Source organism: Beta vulgaris, chromosome 2 (assembly GCF_026745355.1).
Source record: "Beta vulgaris subsp. vulgaris cultivar EL10 chromosome 2, EL10.2, whole genome shotgun sequence".
Classification (NCBI taxonomy): domain Eukaryota; kingdom Viridiplantae; phylum Streptophyta; class Magnoliopsida; order Caryophyllales; family Amaranthaceae; genus Beta; species Beta vulgaris.
The window spans coordinates 8,296,885-8,316,450 of record NC_079203.1 but is presented as its reverse complement, the minus strand read 5'-3'; the positions used below and the strand labels follow the sequence as shown (position 1 = coordinate 8,316,450).

General features: G+C 38.5%; 1 long non-coding RNA gene across 1 annotated transcript; it reads left to right on the top strand.

The window, feature by feature from the left end:
* Positions 1–9,630: 9,630 nt before the first annotated feature.
* LOC125494639 (uncharacterized) lies at positions 9,631–19,055 on the top strand. The gene is made up of 2 exons (XR_007270932.2): positions 9,631–9,910; positions 18,427–19,055. It is a non-coding gene; the product is annotated as an uncharacterized LOC125494639 (long non-coding RNA).
* Positions 19,056–19,566: the final 511 nt, after the last annotated feature.

Here is a 19,566-nt window from a genome sequence, read left to right as displayed (position 1 = left end):
CAATATCGCAATTGTCGTTTGTTAGGAATTATCTTTAGATATTTAAGATAGACTTGCGGGATAGCATGTTATCCCTAATGGGCCCCTAGATGCAGGATGTATATATATACTCGATTGATGAATGAGAAAGGCAGACATAACATTAACCTAAATTTAACATGGTATCAAGAGCAAGAGGTTGAGAAAAATCCTCTCCACCCACGACCTAGAATCGATAAAACAGATCGACGAGAAGAATCGATCAAACAGATCGACGAGAGGAATCGATCAAACAGATCGACGAGAAGAAAGAAAAAAAAATCAAAACACCGAAACCCTAAACCACTCGAACCAAAACAAAACCAAAAAAAACGTGATCTTCAAATTTTTTTTTCACAGCCATGACTGAATCTACAGAAACCAATATTCCCAAATCAGATCCCGCCTTGGCAGGAATCTCGCCTGACCAGTGGCAGAATCTCTTAGACTTGCTGAACATGCCTAAATCGAAAGATCGTATGACTGGTGAGTGTTTATGGATAATTGATACGGGTGCTACACATCATGTGACAGGACAGTTCTCGCATTTATGTGCTATACGGCAAATTCCTGGATGTCCAGTTGGTTTGCCAGATGGTAGTTCTGCAGAAGCTACCCACGAGGGAGATGTTATACTTCCTGGAAATTTGAAACTACATAATGTTTTATTTGTTCCTAACCTGGATTGTAATTTGATTTCCATTCCGCAGTTAGTAGATTCGGCGAATTGTATAGTTCAGTTCACTAAAACATTGTGTGTATTACAGGACCGCAGGACGAGGACGCTGATTGGAGCGGGTGAGCGGGAAGATGGACTTTTCTTTTTCCGGGGTGTTCCAAAGGCGAAGATCAACGTTGTGGAAGGCATGGCCTCTATTGATATTTGGCATAAGCGTTTGGGTCACCCTTCGGAGAAAGTTTTGCGGCATTTATCGTGTGTGAGTCCCTTTGATGTTAGTAGTTGCACTAAAGATGGGTGTGATGTGTGTTTTCGTGCTCATCAACCTAGAACTAGTTTTCCTAGGAGTCATAGTAGAGCTAGTCGGATATTTGAATTAGTTCATTGTGATTTATGGGGTCCGTATAGAACAAAGTCTACTTGTGGTGCATCTTATTTCTTGACTTTAGTTGATGATTATTCTCGTTCTGTATGGACTTATTTGCTATATAATAAATTGGAGGTTGAAACAATGTTCTTGCATTTTGTGGCTTTGATTGATCGCCAATTTGACCAGAAGATTAAATATGTGCGCAGTGATAATGGCACAGAATTTAATTGCCTCAAACCATACTTTTTGCACCAAGGAATTATCTTTGAAACATCATGTGTTAAAACCCCCCAACAGAATGGTAGAGTGGAGCGAAAACATGGCCATATTTTAAATGTTGCCCGTGCATTGAGATTTCAGGCTAATCTTCCTTTAAAATTTTGGGGGGATTGTGTGCAGGCAGCTTGTCATAACCAAAATACCGAATAAAAAGTTACAGGATTTTGTTACTCATACGGTAGTGAAAAAGAAAAGTTCATCAACTCAGGCACCCGCTTCGACAACGTCCTCAGGTACCCCATATCCTATTACACATTATGTTAGCTGTGAAATGTTTTCTGCTAACTATCGCAGGTTTCTAGCTGCTATAACTACAGGGCGCCCTCCAAAATCATTTAAAGAAGCCATGAAACATGAAGGGTGGCGTGAGGCCATGGGAGTTGAGATACAAGCTCTGGAAAATCAGGGCACATGGGAATTACAGCCACTTCCTCCAGAAAAGAAGGCCTTGGGGAGTAAGTGGGTGTATACAGAAAAGTATGATGAGAAAGGAAACCTTCAGAGACTGAAGACAAGGTTGGTTATCTTTGGCCATCATCAGGTGGAAGGGATTGATTATAACGAAACATTTGCCCCGGTAGCAAAAATGACTAATGTTCGTACTTTCCTGGCCGTTGCAGCAGTCAAGAAATGGGACATTCATCAGATGGATGTCCATAATGCCTTCTTACATGGAGATTTGGAGGAAGAAGTTTACATGAAAATTCCACCTAGTTTTCAGGGAAATAAGTCTAATCTAGTGTGCAGGATGAAGAAATCATTGTATGGCTTGAAGCAGGAACCTAGATGTTGGTTTGCATAATTGGCCACTGTTTTGAAAGCATATGGGTTTAAGCAGTCCTATTCTGATTATTCCTTGTTTACGTTTACTAGGAATAATATTCAATTGAATGTTCTCATCTGTGTGGATGACATGATTATTGCAGGAAATGATCAGAAAGCTTTACTGAACTTCAAAGCTTACCTTGGGAAATGTTTCAAAATGAAGGATTTGGGAGCTTTGAAATATTTCCTTGGTCTTGAGATTGCCATGGGGCGACAGGGAATTTTTATGAGTCAACGGAAGTATGCATTGGATATCATTGCGGAGGCAGGGTTACTTGGGGCGAAACCTGCTGAGTTTCCTATGGAGCAGCATCATCAGCTGGCTGTGCAAGAGGGTCCTGTGTTTGATTATCCGGAGAAATATCGTAGATTGATGGGCAGATTGATATATCTTGCTGTTACGAGACCTGATCTAGCATATTCTGTTCACATGTTATCACAGTTTATGCAGGTGCCTAAGGTGGTTCATTGGGAGGCTGCGTTACGCGTAGTTCGATATATGAACTGTCAGATTCAATCATAATGAATTCCATTATGGATCCAATATGAATAAATGCATTGATTTCCAAACTTGGATAGAAGAAACTAACTTATACAGTACTTGCCAAGTGCCGATACTTTTGCCAATTAAATGGTGAATTCAGATTTGTAATTTTAATTTGTAAGCATTAGGGATATATAATATGCAACTTCTGTAAAGTGCAAAACGTGGAAGACATAGTAGATAGTACTGAAAAATTGGAGATACCTTGAACTAAAACAACTACTATCTGAACAAATTGTTGGTAAGAAAGAACCATATGATATACTACTACCTAGTTTCATTTATGTCACATGATCCTTCATGAATATACTGGACTAGCAAAACCTGATTGGTAGCATGTCTGTAACAAATTGAACACTTAAGCCAAGTGTTAGGCTTCAACATTATAACTACACGAGTTAATTTTAACCCTTAACCCTATCCCGTAGTTAAAAAACAGCCTAAAACCCCTCAGAACCTCCCCCTCAATCACTTGAGCTCTAAAAAAAAAAAGAAGCAAAATCTGTTCTACAAACAGTAGTATTTTTCTCCCTCTTTTTCTTCAAACTCTTTCATTACTCACTCATCTGTCTCTCCTTGTTTTGGTAAACTACCTTAGGTTTACCAAAAATCTCCAGCAAACATACTCAATTATTAATTTCCTTTCAAACATAAAACACAACCACATTCTTGTAAAACACACACACAAGATTATATATAAATCTACCAAAAACTGAGAAAAACTATACTTATCCAATTTCCTTCATAACTATATAAATAAACATACACCATTCTCATTCTCATTCTCTGTCTTTTTTATATCTGCATTGTAAATTTTGAAATTCCTTTTTTTGAGGTAGGATGAAGAAGAGGAGTGTAAAGGCTACTGATTAATAATTTAATCACAAAGCAGCTTATTTGTTATTATGACGTCCAAATCAAAAGTTACAGAAACATATTCAAACTCTTCTAGATTTAACAAAAAGTTGAAAAAAAAATTTCAAACCACCGAATCTAGAGATTATAAGAATTAAAACTCAAAGAAAAAATAGTGTAAGCGAAAATAAACTAAACCTAAAAGCAAAAAACAATTCATAATCTAAACCCTAATATTTTAAAAATCGCAAAAAAAATAAAAAATGAAGAACGAAAAATTGTCGAAACTAACTGTCAAATTCAGAAGCATTTATAAGTTGTACTGCAACATCATCATTTTTCTTCTCTCCAGGAAATTTTCGAACTGATTTTCTCATCATTTTCCTAAAAAAACCTAAGTTAAACATAACATAATCCAAATATCAACAAATTCGTGAAGAATATGAAACATAAAGAAGAATCGCACAAAAAATTGCAGATGAACATGAAAGAAAATCGCAATTGAGCATAAAACCCTAGAAAAATTGGGGAAAAACTCAAGTAGAGCAATATTGAGTGAAATTCGATTTGCAAATGTGAAAAATGAAAAGATTAAACAAATTCTTACAGGAATTTTGAATCAATGAAGGATTAACAATTATTGAAAGAGAGAATTGAGAGCGTGAAAATCGCCCTTTTAGGAGAGAGAAATAGCGTGAGAATTGAGAGCGTGATTGAGACCTCAGGAACAAGAGAGAGAAAATCAGGTAGGAGAAAAAAAAAATTGGGCAAGCGACGTGGCTAAATCATGGCCATCTAATTTTTTCTTCTAAATCCGATGGCTAATATTGCTTGTTTTCAGTTTTCAGCCTAAGAGTGGTTTTCACAAAATCCTATTCCTATATATATATATATATATATATATATATATATATATATATATATATATAATATTTATATATAATATATATTTAATGTTTATATATATAATGTATATATATTTAATATTTATATATATGATATAAAAGATGTATGTGGCTTAAATTATTAAATTGATATAATGAACTTCATTTTTCAAATTCAATTATGAGAAAACATTGTGAATCATTGAATCTAAATCAAGAAAAAAAAAATAACCGGATTGAACTGGATTTAGACTCAATAAAAAATTATCAGACTAGACTGGACTAAAAAAATATTTAGACTAGACTTGGACTCAATTTCTAGAGTCCAAAAAACTTTGAACCCAATTTGGATTTGACAAAATCCAATCCAATCCATTCCACCTACCCTCCTACCGGCAGATTCATTAACACCCTTAATTCGGACCAACAATCATGTACTACAAGGTTTCTTTATATTGTTTCCAAAATTAAGGTATAACTTTTGTACCAAAAGAAATAAAACTTGTGTAATGCAGGGGGATATCAGTAACCATGTAAGGGAAAGACAAAGATGAGATCGTGGTGGTCGGAAATGAGGTTGATTCAGCTGGTTTATGTGCGCCGTTAAGAAAGAAAGTAAGGGTTTCTAATTTATTGAGCGTAGAAGAAGTGAAGGATCCAAAACCAGAAGAAAAAAAGAATGAAGAAAAGAAAGCAGCAGAGGAGAAAAAGGCAGAGAAAGTGGAGGAGAAGAAACTAGAGAAAGAGGAAAAGAAACCAGAAAAAGAGAAGAATTCCTAATTATTATGGTTGTCAAAATCCTCCTCAGTGTTACATGTATACCTATGATGATCATAACCCAAGTTGCACCGTAATGTGATTTAATTATCATGTTAATGATCTCTGTAATTTTACCCTTTTCTTTTACGAATATAAGGGGAAATATTGGTATTTAGGAGAATAATAAGGTAAACTATGTACTCCCTTCATTTCCTATAAATCTTCCTTATTACTGTTCCTACAGATATCAAGGAGGATCCATTTGTGTGGGGTGTGTAGTGGGTAAAGTAGGAGAGAGAAAGGGGTTAAGATAAATAAACAAATAAAAAGGGATTAAAATATGATAGAGAAAGGGAGTAAAATTGAATTAATAATGTAATGGTGGACCATATGATAGGGACATGAGAGGGTAAAAAGGAGAAAAGAAATTCCAAATAAGGAATAAAGTAAAAGAGGGAAGATCTTTTGGAAACGCACTTAAACCGAAAGAGGGAAGATCTTCAGGAAACGGAGGGAGTAACATTTAATTTATTAAATTTAGTTAAAAGGCAAGAAATTATTTCTTATGTATTTGAATATCAAGTAATATATTGCATGAAATGTAGCTAGAATTGATAAGGTAGCTAAAACTGACAAGGTATAGCTGAAATCGATAAGGTACGTGTTAAAATCGATAAGGTAGCTGATTAGCTTTACTGTTTGGCACAACTAGTTGCATAAGTTGATTAATTATTTAAATTTTGTAATTTTTTTCGATGCATTTAAACAATAAAATAACAATATAAATATCTAAAATATAGCTCACTTGAACAAAAGCAATACTTGTAAAAATATAATAACAAATCATTTTCTACTCCATACTTGACTAGCAATACGATCAATAACCAAATCCATCTCTTTAGAATTCCCTCTTGAAATTTCGCTACTTTCGTAATTAGCAACTTCTGAAATTTCTTCGTTTGGCATATCATCCGGATTATTATCGAGCATACTAAACATAAGGTCATTTCTTATAAGGATAGGAATTAGCTCAAGTGGGTAGAGCGCTCCCCCTTGGCCCCTGAGGTCAGGGGTTCGACCCTTACCGCCAGCATTATGTTGGGGTATTTCCTTAGCATGCTATGCATGCCTTACTAGACAAAACAAATGACAGAAGCATGTATCCTATACTTTTAAGAACTTGTTTTCCCTTTGAATTAGGAAAGATTGATTTAATCAGTCTCAACTCTGGACATTTATGACAAAAATAGTCTCAACTTTCGTTTTTCATTGTTCAATCCCAACTTTTGGGGATCCTTTACAATAAGAGTTCAGGTTAATCAGTAACCGGTTTAAGAGCTTAAATATTTTTTTAAATTTTCTTTTACTTTGTTTTTGTTGTTTTAATTATATATATTATGTTTTAATTCTCTCCTTCCTCCTTCCTCCTTCCTCCTTCCTCTTTCCTCCCCTTCTACCTCCTCTTCCTTCTCCCCAGCCATCCACCCCCTCCCCCTCCTTTGCTGAGTGTCGACTCCCTGCAACCCCTCCTCGTCCCCTCCTGACCCTCTGCCGACATCACTTTTCTTTTGGGACGTCAACCACCTGCTCCCCCTCCTGACCCTCTCACAAACACATTATACCCACCAGATTTTCGTTAAGCCCATGAATTTAGCCACTTGATTTCTTCCAATTTCATGAATTTAAATGGTTTTGAGATTTTTGAATTGAGGAAATTGTTACTAAGATACAATTATTTATAAAATAGTGGAATTTAAATTACATCATAAAAACCCATATCAACACCAAACAACCACCAAACAACCACCACTGCCCCACCTTTCGACCACCACCGGCGAGCTCCGACAACGCCAGTAAATCGCCGCCAACAATCGCCTCTTTCCCATCTCCTTCGCTGCTCATCTCCCACCACTCACGCCCCTCTCTCTCCTCTTCGCAACATCACTCCCCCACCCCAGGCCCTTCACACAACCTCCTCGCAACCTTCCACCCCAAAGCCTTTGAATCCCCCTACTTCCTTCCACCTCGTCGTCGTTATCGTCTCCAGACGACGTTGTAAACGAAGCAATAAAAAATAAGAAGAAACGTGCTGCCACGAGAGGAGAATTGCAAAGTCGAAGTTTTTGGGGGTTTTTGCAGAAGGTAAGTAGAAGGAGAATGTGTTAAGGGGAAAAATTCTGGATTTTGTTAACTAAAGAAAAACACGTGGAGGTACGTGACTAGTGTTTACCTGCATTAACAGGTTGGTAACCTACTAGGCCCATTCGTGTAAAATATCCCTAAGAGTTAGGAATGAACAATAAAAAACGAAAGTTGGATCTTGTCAGGACGTCGAAAGTTGGATCTTGTCAGGACGTCGAAAGTTGGGACTGATTAAATCAATTTTTCCTTTGAATTATATGATCAAACTATTATACACATGTTAATTACATACCAAAACATCCCCAATACATTTTTGAAGGACATAAAATATTGTTAAACCGATTGCCTGTGAAACTAGGAGTTTATCTTGCGTGGACATGTTCCACAATAATTTATTGTGGACCAAATCCACTTATTTAACATAGTGACTTTTTTTTCTATATAGTAACCTTTTTAAAATCTTAAGTTACACTATACAGTTACTATCTACCATAGTGATCGTTTTCTAATATAGTCACTATCTCTCACATTAATAATCATAATGAAATTTTCACTTTGCAATATAGTAACATTTTTTTTCACATAGTCAAACTTTACCATCAATATTACTCATCTTTTATATCTATATTTTTAATATATTGACCCCTTTTTTTTCATAAATCACATAAATTAACATTAAGTCCACACTAATTTAGTGTGAACCAAGTCCATATAAGTTTTTTCACTACAAATGCCATACTTCTCCAACAAATCAACATTGTGCTTTACATTTCTTTTACTTAGAAATGAATAAAGCAAAGAAAAAATTGATGGGAATAATCCCACCTTTGGGCTGTCTTCTTAAAACAATCCCAGCTTTAGAATAACTCAATAAAATCCCACCTTTTCCCATATCTTCTTAAAATGGTCCTGTTTTACTTGTCACCTGCTGGAAACCGATTAACCTTTTTTTTTTAAAAAAAAGAAATTTCTTCACAGCAGTCAGCACATATGGAGGAGAGACATAAGTGGGAGATCAGTTGACAAAAACTCTAAGGTCAATGCAATTGTCCTCATTCTGGCACTGGGGATCAATTCTGCTCCGGCATCTACATCGACGTTCTCTCCTCCGTCAAACAATTGTCGAAACGCGGACGCTTCGGCGAGCAGCGAGAGATTAAGCCAAAATTGCTAAACTCTCAAATATGTCTCCTATTCAATGAAAAATTATCTACCCAAAAAATTGAACCCACACACATCAATGTAAAATCACACCTTGCCACTCAAACACACAACTATATATTCAGATTTTGAAACTTATTACTCAACCTATCCACAAAGAACAAACAAGTTCTTGATTCGATACATTATAATGTCAAAACCGCATTACCCATCATTTGATTTCCCCAAAAATCATCAATTTCAGGTGTAAATACTACAAATTTGAAAAGGAGCAATGACCCAAGTTTTCAACTTGAAAAAGTCCATCCAATTCAACCCATATTATCCAATAATCATCTTGTAAATACAAAAAAAATAAAAAAATAAAAATTGAAGATATAATTATGCGAAAAATCAAGTAAAACACCCGGATCATGAAGAGAAGCTTCTTGTTGAAGGATCCATTGTTGCATCAGAGCTTGTTGTTACTTGTTATGGTTGCTTCATTCTTTGATGCATCTTTTATTTTCTAATTTTTGAGCCCTTCCAAAATTGGGTTTTAGGCTCAGTAAAAGAGTGAAGAAAGTGGGAATTTTTTTCAAAAAAACAGAGAGATATTCAAGAGTGAAATCGAAGAAGCTAAGTGGCCAAAAATGGAATAAAAAGGGGAAAAGGAAAAAGGCCCTCTAAAACAAGGGATAAAGTAGAAAAAAGGGAGGTAGGAGAGAAAAAATGAGAGAAAGACATGGAATTGGGTTCGGTTACCCTTACCCAGTTATTTCGATTGCCATGGCAGAAGTGAGTAAGTTTCAGGGATAAGGAGAGAGAAAGGGGGAGGTAGGGCTAAGTTTCAAAGATGAGGAAAGAGAAGCGTGGAGATTCATTTGGCAAAAAATAGAGCACGTGGGTCTTTTACCTGTAATCGTAGGTCATTAATAAGTAACGGACCATTTTAAGAAGAGAAGATAAAAGGTGGGATTTTATTGAGTTAGTCTAAAACTGAGACTGTTTTAAGAAGACAGTCGAAAGATGGGATTATTCCTATCAATTTTTCCTAAAACAAATTTTATTGTCTAACTATTTTAACAACATTCTCATCACTACCTAAAATACTCTTATGACCTGTTTGGTTGTAAGCATTTCATTTGAAATGCTGGATTTGGCCAAATAACATATTTGGATAACCCCAAATATTTGGATTTAAAATTAGACCAATTCCAACCTACTTAAAACATAAGTCCCTTTTTTAGAATTTGAAATCCAATCACTCTTTAGGTTTTCTCTCTCCTCAAGCTTAGGGACGTTGCGAGCTTTCTCTCTCCTCAAACTTTCTGTCGTCGTCGAGCTTTCTGTCTCATCAAGCTTTCTCATGTGAAGCTTTCTCTCCTCCTTTACTGCGGAATCTCATTTCTAAGGTTAGTTTCTCCATTCTTAATTTTTCTTACCATGAATTTGCTGCGTTATCGTTTGATTGTTGATTTATAAATATTGTTTAGGTTTTTTTTGGAATGGATTTTATCTTCTGATCTAGAATGTATAATTGATTGGATTTTTGATTCTATGTATTATCTATTTATATCTTGCTCTTTTGTCTATTGTATGGATTAATTAAGGTTTTTTCTCTTACAATTTCTTTTGAAATTTTGTGGTAATTAGGGTTTATAAATTAGTTAGGTAGTAATAAAATGTGGATTGTTTTGGATATACTATATGGTTTTATACTATATGATTTTAAATTTTTTAATTTGTAAACTATGATATTTTTTGCAACTCTGTTTTAGTCGAACATTATAAAGTTCCCTCAAACTTGTTAAAACGGTTGATAACTGGTTGAATGCAGTGGGTAATGTTAAAATGAACTAAGTATTATCTTGTAATGATTTTGTAAGTGACATGGTTTTGTGTCAGTTTTTGCTATTTTCTGTGACTTAGAAATGATGAGGAATGTCCCTACATAGATGTAACCTGCTTTGAACATGTTTGATTTTACTTTTAAGCTGGTTTTATGGGATGTGGAATTAGTATGTTGTTGCGTAGGGGTTTATGATAATGAATCAGCATTGATCCAAACTCCAACCTTTTGATATCCGAGTTTGTAGAAAAGAAGGCGAATAGTGATTTCACCTTATTTTCTGTCTTTGTGTAAATTGTTGGTTGATGATCACAGATCAAATAATTAAAATATTGAAGTGTAGGATTTAGGATATATTCAGGTGTTGATTTTGGGTACAGATTGCTGATTGACAATGTGAAATTTTAGAAAAATAAGTTCATAAGTTCAACTAAGCTCGTATTGACTCATTGGAGTGGAGTGACAAAGTAATTGAGGTAGGGAGCTCGTTTTCATTTGTAGACTGCAGGAACATGATTTTACTGCCTATTAGTGTGAGTTGTGAATCTGGCTATGACTTGTTTAGTTGGCCTGAACTCTGAAGCATCTGCACTGAAGTTGCTGGATATTAGTGTTATATGGATATTAATCACAAATGACATGACTTCGGGGTAAAAGTTTGACACATGATCCATGTAGCTGAATTAACCAGGTGGTCCAGGACATCATCAGTTATGAGTGCCAAGTTCTTGAGCTGAGTTCTGCTATATGAAGTTTAGCATTAGTCATTATTATTATAAATGAGTATATATAAATGTTACTTTACTCACGCAATGGGTACCTGACGTTGCAACTGCTCGATTCTGACTTCGTCTGCATTTGCCAGCTCATATTCTCCATTTTCCAAGTGTCTCTGATCTGGCCTAAGCCTTGAGTCTGTTGGTGTCAGCTTCTCTCCCAAACCAGGAATCAGTTCATTCAAAGATATTGCGAAAGGTGTGAGGTTGTATCCAGTCTTAGTAGCATATTTGTCTCTCTGCCAGAGCATGACTCAAGTCCTTAGTCACTCCGCGTACAAAGAACCGCTTAGCAAACTCCAAAGCACCAACTGACTTTAGTCTTGTGATTCCTTGTGACTGTGGAGTAATGATAGAACTATAGCAGCTATGGGCCAAATGGACCAAAGCAAGGACTAAATTGCAAAACAAAATTTACAAAGGGTTTCTCTAAAAAGTGGGGTGTAAGAAAAAGAAAAAGAAAGGAAAAAGGAGGCGTGTACTCTATTGCCGTAGCCTCTTAGTTCTCCTTTTTGCGAAATTATTGTCCCTAAAGTTGAAGCTTGCTACTGCAAGCTTGGTACTGGAGTACTGGTACCTTAGCTTAGGCCAAAATTTTTACTTTTTTCTGTTTTACACGGATTACATAGCACTTTCTTTATTTTATACTTTTCTATTTTATTATATGTGGTTTTACGTTTATAAATTTATAATTTTGCCCATTAATATTTCTAATTATTTATTGTAAAGAGTTTATATTTTTGGCATAGTAAGCAAAAATTTATATCAGTTTAATTACCTTAGGTCAAAATTATAAAAAATTGATATTATAAAGAAAATATAAATAAGGTTTTGGAGGACATGGAGGAAGATGATTTTACCTTTTTTTTATTTACATTAGATTGTGTTAAGTATTAGGACAATATTGTGTTTGATTTAATGCAGAACGCTAGTATACAGTAAAATATAAGGGAGAAAGCAAATGCTTGTTACTGACCTTTAAATATGCGAGGACCACGTCATTTCCGTGCATTTTGCACTTTAACGGTGTGTCATTGGGGCTTAAATACTTTGTCCGATACTCCAACCACAAATCCCCCAACTCCACCCCCGCTCTCCGTGCGTAATCTACGTACTCGTAACTAAATTTTTTAGTTACACACATATCATACACCGCCCCAAGGTCGTCAACTCCACCACCCTTTACATTAATGTTGATAGACTCCGCTCTATCCTCTTCTATGGCACTCTTGGAAAATTCACTTCTAGAAGAGGAGCCACTTTCAATTTCTGCAACATTGTTGGAATTCTCGTGGCTACATTCTGAATCAGATTGAGATTCAATTGACATACTATCATCAGACATATTTGTGGGGAATGAAATTTTTCATGGGAATGGTGTGGCATAACCTTTCGTTTTATAGGCACAAATGGTTAGTGGCATTTAATGCCCCCATGTCATTACTTTAACTTCCACTTATTTGAATTATTGTGAGTGAAACATAAATTAAATACACAACCTAATCTAAATTGCAATTAATTGTAAAGGGTAGAATTTTGAAAACAAAGTACATTTTCTAATGAAATACGAAAAGATAAGCTGAAACTAAAATGACATCGAATTGGAGTACAATAGCCCAACAATAAGGCATATCAGCCCCATAATAACACCTAATTTAAAGGCCTCATTCTTTGTTTTCGTTTTATCGGCGATCTTCAATTCATAAACTGCAATTTTGACATCGAATTGGAGTACAATACAGTAGCAGATGCATGTGAATGTTCTCCTACCATTGCTTTGGTCCATTTGGCTCGGTCTTATGTAATCTTGGGGAGCTAAAATGCAAGTCACAAGTTAGGCGATCAATGGTGAGGGTTGTGAGTGAGTCTTACGAGGTTCTTGGCCCTCTTAAGGGATTCGTCGCACAAGGGGCGAGACAATCCATTCATCCAACTTGCCTAATTTCAAAGAGACTCTACCAAAGATTATCGCTTTCAAGAGACGCTTAAAATCACAACAGGGCTTCCAAAATCATCAAGTCTAATGTAGGAAAGGTCTTCCAATCAAGTAATGAATACTTTTAGCCACAAATCATGCATGCAACCAAGCTATCCTAAATGCAGAAAAAAGAAGAAAAAGAATAAAAGAGAAAAATGTTTTTTTTATATATATATATGCAAAACGAAACAAATCTACCAAAACAAAGTTGTACAGGTGAAAGATAAGTCAGCAGGGGCGGGGGAAGTCAAAACCAACAGACAAGAACAATCACCAACAGATACCGAAAACCAATGAGACCCCTAAATTCTAACCATCAATGACCCCAAAACTCCCAAAGATATAGACATACATGCAAGTCCCCTAAGCTTAAGCGAAACTCCGCGCTCGGAGTTGCAAAAGAAGGGAGGGGGAGGGGGGTCATGAAAAGCGCCTAATAGTTCCCACCACCGCCCCCTTCGGGAGGGGGGTAAGGAGGGAAATACCCACCAGAGTACCCATCAGGATAGAAAGACGGGTAGTGGGGATATGGACGGAAAGAAGGTTCCTCAAACGGCCCTTCGCGAGGGTCGAAAAAAGGAGGATAGTGGGGATGGTTAGGGAAGGGAGTCTCATGTCTGGAGTGAACATTGGCGAGGTGAGTGCGCCAAGCCACCCTAGACACATGGTCAAGGTCGGTGCGGATACCGGCAAGAATATTAGTAACCGCACGGTGATTGGCCTCCTGAGAGGCCTGCACCTGGGCTATAGCCGCCATGACAGAGCCCATATCGAACGATTAAGAGGAGGAAGCTTCGGCCACCTCATTCTCAGGAATGCGGTTGTCGGACCTCTCGGAGCTCGTGGAATGCGCTTCGTAGGGATGGACTGAGTGACAGTCTTATCAGGGACATCCCGTGGGGCGACGTGGGAAGGGGAAACCCGCCAACGATTTTCACTGTTAGCGGGGAGGTCCCAGATGAAGTCGGGCCCTATAGAACAATAAGGTCGCCCCCCCCCCCACAAGCCAAATGCAGTTTTCCTTCTGGTAATTGCGCAGAAATTTCATCTGTTGCAGACTCGCACCATCCAATTTGTTGGACTGACCAATAGTAGGCACGCTAGCTTCCAAGCGACCTCAGTCCCTCGAGGTAGGACGCAAGCCGGGTGATCATTCCACCACAAACGATCTCCCCAGTTACCGTAGGGCCCCCCCGAATCTCCTGCAGCCGGTGAAGGAGGAGAGCAGTGAAGTTAATTCGGGCTCTATGATGGGCCCCGTCAGTGGCCAATCAAAGAACCAGCAGTTCGTCCTTCGTCAACTGTCCGACTTCCTGTTTAGGAAAGATGGTGTAAACCAACATCCTATGGAAGTAACGGAGAGCAAGATGGATGATCTCCGACGCTTTGGACGAGTTCGTCCGAAACGGAGTCGTGCCGTTGGTGATCTTAGCCCACCATTCTTGCTCATTGTATCCCTGCCAGATGGTGCCCAAAGGGGTATCACAGGGAGCTCAAGAATCCATCCCGAATGTCTCACAAAGAAACACACAAAAATAAAAATCAAACCACAAATGTTGTGTGTTTTCTTTTAGATTGCATGCTTGTTTTCCATAAATTTTTTATTATTCATGAGCTTTGCTCATAATTGTGTTTGATGTTGTGGTGAACAAGTGCGATTTCATGTTGCTTGTGGTATTTTCATGATATTCTGAATTTTTGTGAACTACATGGCGTGAATTGCTAGGTGTTGTTGATTATTTGCACTACTTGTGGTTGGTTTGATGAATTAGTCTTGGAAGTCACTTAGTGAGTGGTGACATTCTTGCTTGTTAGCAACTTGGTTGCTATTGATTGTGGATTGACTAGCTGGTAGATTCTAGGATTAGTTTTTTCTTTCCTTTTGATTTTCCTTTTTGTGTGTTCCTTTGTGTGGTTTGATTTTTATTTTTGTGTGTTTCTTTGTGTCGAGAGTCAGTTTTGTGGTGTGTTGTTGCCCGTCACTTATCCTTCCCCTTTGCAAAACAATTTTTTTTTACCACCATGGGAAGAAATAGTGGTGAAGGCTCCTCTAGGTCTAAGAGAGCAAAGACCGGGTCCTCTTCACAAGGACCCTCGTCCAGCTCTAATCCCCCTCCCCTCTATGCTTTGAAATTTCCCAATGCCGCTCATAAACAAATTTTTTCATAACTTTCTGAGCGCACACTTCGTCCCACGAAGTTCTATGACTACACTACCTGCTTCTACCTTAACATCGAATCGATGATAAGGGAGATGGCAGGTAATGCCGGTCTATCGGACTTCCTTGACGTCCATGAGCCTACTTATGATCAACTCACTCTCGAATTCTTGAGTACGTTGAACATAAGTAAGGAGGCGGATACGAGTATTCTAACTATTCAGTTTCGTATGTTTAATCAAGTTAGAACACTCTCTTTTGACGAATTTTGTGAGACATTCAGGATGGATTCTAGAGCTCCCTGTGATGCCCCTTTAGGCACCATCTGGCAGGGATACAATGAGCAAGAATGGTGGGCTAAGATCACCAACGACACGACTCCGTTTCGGATGAACTCGTCCAAAGCGTCGGAGATCATCCATCTTGCTCTCCGTTACTTCCATAGGATGTTGGTTTACACCATCTTTCCTAAACAGAAAGTCGGACAGTTGAGGAAGGACGAACTGCTGGTTCTTTGATTGGCCACTGACGGGGCCCATCATAGAGCCCGAATTAACTTTGCTGCTCTCCTCCTTCACCGGCTGCAGAAGATTCGGGGGGGCCCTACGGTAACTGGGGAGATCGTTTGTGGTGGAATGATCACCCGGCTTGCGTCCTACCTCGAGTTGGACGATGACCTGGCTCGCTTGGAAGCTAGCGTGCCTACTATTGGTCAGTCCAACAAATTGGATGGTGCGAGTCTGCAGCAGATGAAATTTCTGCGCAATTACCAGAAGGAAAACTGCATTTGGCTTGTGGGGGGGGGAGACCTTATTGTTCTATAGGGCCCGACTTCATCTGGGACCTCCCCGCTAACAGTGAAAATCGTTGGCGGGTTTCCCCTTCCCACGTCGGCCCACGGGATGTCCCTGATAGGACTGTCACTCAGTCCATCCCTACGAAGCGCATTCCACGAGCTCCGAGAGGTCCGACAACCGCATTCCTGAGAATGAGGTGGCCGAAGCTTCCTCCTCTTAATCGTTCGATATGAGCTCTGTCATGGCGGCTATAGCCTAGGTGCAAGCCTCTCAGGAGGCCAATCACCGTGCGGTTACTGATATTCTTGCCGGTATCCGCACCGACCTTGACCATGTGTCTAGGGTGGCTTGGCGCACTCACCTCGCCAATGTTCACTCCAGACCGATGAGCCTCCCTTCCCTAACCATCCCCACTATCCTCCTTTTTTTGACCCTCGCGAAGGGCCGTTTGAGGAACCTTCTTTCCGTCCATATCCCACTACCGTCTTTCTATCTTGATGGGTACTCTGGTGGGTATTTCCCTCCTTACCCCCCTTCCGAAGGGGGCGATGGTGGGAACTATTAGGCGCTTTTCATGACCCCCCTCCCCCTCCCTTCTTTTGCAACTCCGAGCGCGGAGTTTCGCTTAAGCTTAGGGGACTTGCATGTATGTCTATATCTTTGGGAGTTTTGGGGTCATTGATGGTTAGAATTTAGGGGTCTCATTGGTTTTCGGTATCTGTTGGTGATTGTTCTTGTCTGTTGGTTTTGAGTTCCCCCGCCCCTGCTGACTTATCTTTCACCTGTACAACTTTGTTTTGGTAGATTTGTTTCGTTTTGCATATATATATAAAAAAAAACATTTTCCTCTTTTATTCTTTTTCTTCTTTTTTCTGCATTTAGGATAGCTTGGTTGCATGCATGATTTGTGGCTAAAAGTATTCATGACTTGATTGGAAGACCTTTCCTACATTAGACTTGATGATTTTGGAAGCCCTGTTGTGATTTTAAGCGTCTCTTGAAAGCGATAATCTTTGGTAGAGTCTATTTGAAATTAGGCAAGTTGGATGAATGGATTGTCTCGCCCCTTGTGCGACGAATCCCTTAAGAGGGCCAAGAACCTCGTAAGACTCACTCACAACCCTCACCATTGATCGCCTAACTTGTGACTTGCATTTTAGCTCCCCAAGATTACATAAGACCGAGCCTCTAGAAGAATGATTTAGGGCGTTTCTTTTGCTAGTAATACGAGCTACAAAACCAAAAGCTTGAATACCTGCATAATATTCGCTTCTCAACCCATCTGCGCCTGTCTATCCTATTTTTGCTTAACCCGCATAATGAGTCTTAGCCAAACTTTCCCCAAAGTGGAGTGCATGTCTAGTTTGTGTTGAGTTGAGTTGTTATGATACTAAGTCTTGGTTGAAAGTGAGTTGATGTGCTTGTATGGTCACAAAAGTTGAAGAAATTTGTGAATAAGAAAGACAAAAGAAATAAAAGGAAGAACGATCTTATTGTTTGATTTGGATTTTTATTGAAAAAGAAAAGAAAGAAAGATCAAATTGATGAGTAAAATGAACAAGTGATAAAGAGACAAGTATAAATCAAGGTTTTTTGTGAAATTTCTTTATTTGAGATTGGTGTTAGGACTAGCTTGGGGAAGTATTTACCCCCAGTTTGTACTCTACTTACCCTTTTTGCACCACATTCCTAGAATATAATCCACACCCCTAACCTAGCCCCGTTACAACCTTAACAAAGTCCCTTTTGACTTCTAGTTTGGACTTGATCGATTTAGTAGTGGCGAGCGAGATTTTGTGCAAGTCATGATGAGAGTCATCAAAATGTGGTAGAGGCGAGCAATTATGGTTGAGCATCCCTAGGAGGAGTCAAACTTGGGTCTTGGAAGTGGAGAAGAGTGAGAAATCACTCTTGGAAAGCCTTCTTTCAAAAAGACTCGGTTGATCGGTGGATTGAGACCTTAGAGTCACTCTTGTGCTTCCTAATCATCTTCTCTCTTGTGTTTGGTTGGTCTCCTAAATCTTGCTATGAACTCATTTAGCTTGCATGTCATGCTTGTAACCTTGCATTTAGAGCATATAGGTTAGTTTGTTGCATGTTTCCCTTTTTTTTTTTTTATTCTCTTTTTCTTCTTCTTTCCTTCATTCTCACTCTTGGTTTACTTGAGGACAAGCAGAACGCTAAACTTGGGGGAGTTCGATAAGTGCGTTCCTAACGCACTTTATGATTTTCTTTTAGCTTGTTTTGGTTCTCTTTTTCCCCTTTCTTCCCTCTTTCTCCTCAATTTTCCCTTCTATTTCATTTACTTGATCACACTTGATTATAGTGACATTTTGCTAGATTTTCGATGTATTTTGATCGAATTTCTAGCACATATGCTTTCACGATGTTTGCTCGTGTTTTTATTGCAGGTATGACCCTTTTTGAGGCCGAGTAATGCGAGACATGGCTCAAGGGAACGAGCTAGAGGATGAGAGGGAGCATGAGGTGCGCTTGGAATCCCCCGCACACGATAGTGCGCCCGCACATGCCACTGGTGCACCCGCATCATCGACCAATCCTGAAGCAGATTACAGACGACCTTGGTGCGCCCGCACCAAGCACTGGTGCGCCCGCACCAGCTACGGAGGATTTTCACCATGAGACAGATGACGCAGGTGCACCCGCACCTTTGCATGGTGCGCCCGCACCTTTGCATGGTGCGCCCGCACCTTTGCATGGTGCGCCCGCACCTTTGCATGGTGCGCCCGCACCTTTGCATGGTGCGCCCGCACCATGCGTTCCGGAAAAAAAAGATTTAGATCATTAAACCCTTTGTCTCTTGGAGTTTAAGGAGTTACGTTTCATGGTAGTTTTTACACAACATTCTAGGGTTTTGTATAGAGAGAAAACACTTTAGTTTGATTGAGATTTGAGAATTGTTAATCATAGTTTGTGATTTCCAATACATTCAATGTACTTTTTATGCAATTTAATTCAAAGTTTTAGTTTTTATTTCATTCTTTCTGTCTTTGTTCTTGCTTTTGGTTATTCTAGATCTTCATTCTCTTAGTTTCATAATTGCGATTTCCATCAGTTTAATCATTACTTAATCATGTTTAGCCTTAGATTAGCCATAGATTTCCTGTTTAATTGCTTTAACTTCATGATTAGTGAGTAGTTTTATAATCAAGAGTTAGGGTGAAAGTATGAATTAGGGTTTTAAATGTGTTATTGATGTGATTGTGATGTTTAGAGAAGTTTATGCATTGATCTTGGTGTTTTGAAACCTTAGGATGGATATTGATCACATCTATACGTTGGTATTTTGATTTTGAATGTTCTTAAATCGAATTTTGAACTCTTTTATCATCCCCAAGAATCAACTTAATTTCTAGGCCAAGAGATTGGGTAGAAATTAAGGGGATTCTTTATTATCGAGAGAGGATTTAATTGATTGATTAAGTGATTATTCTTGAGGACCATTCGAGAGAGGACTCAAGTAATTTAGAGGGAAACTAAACCTTGCAT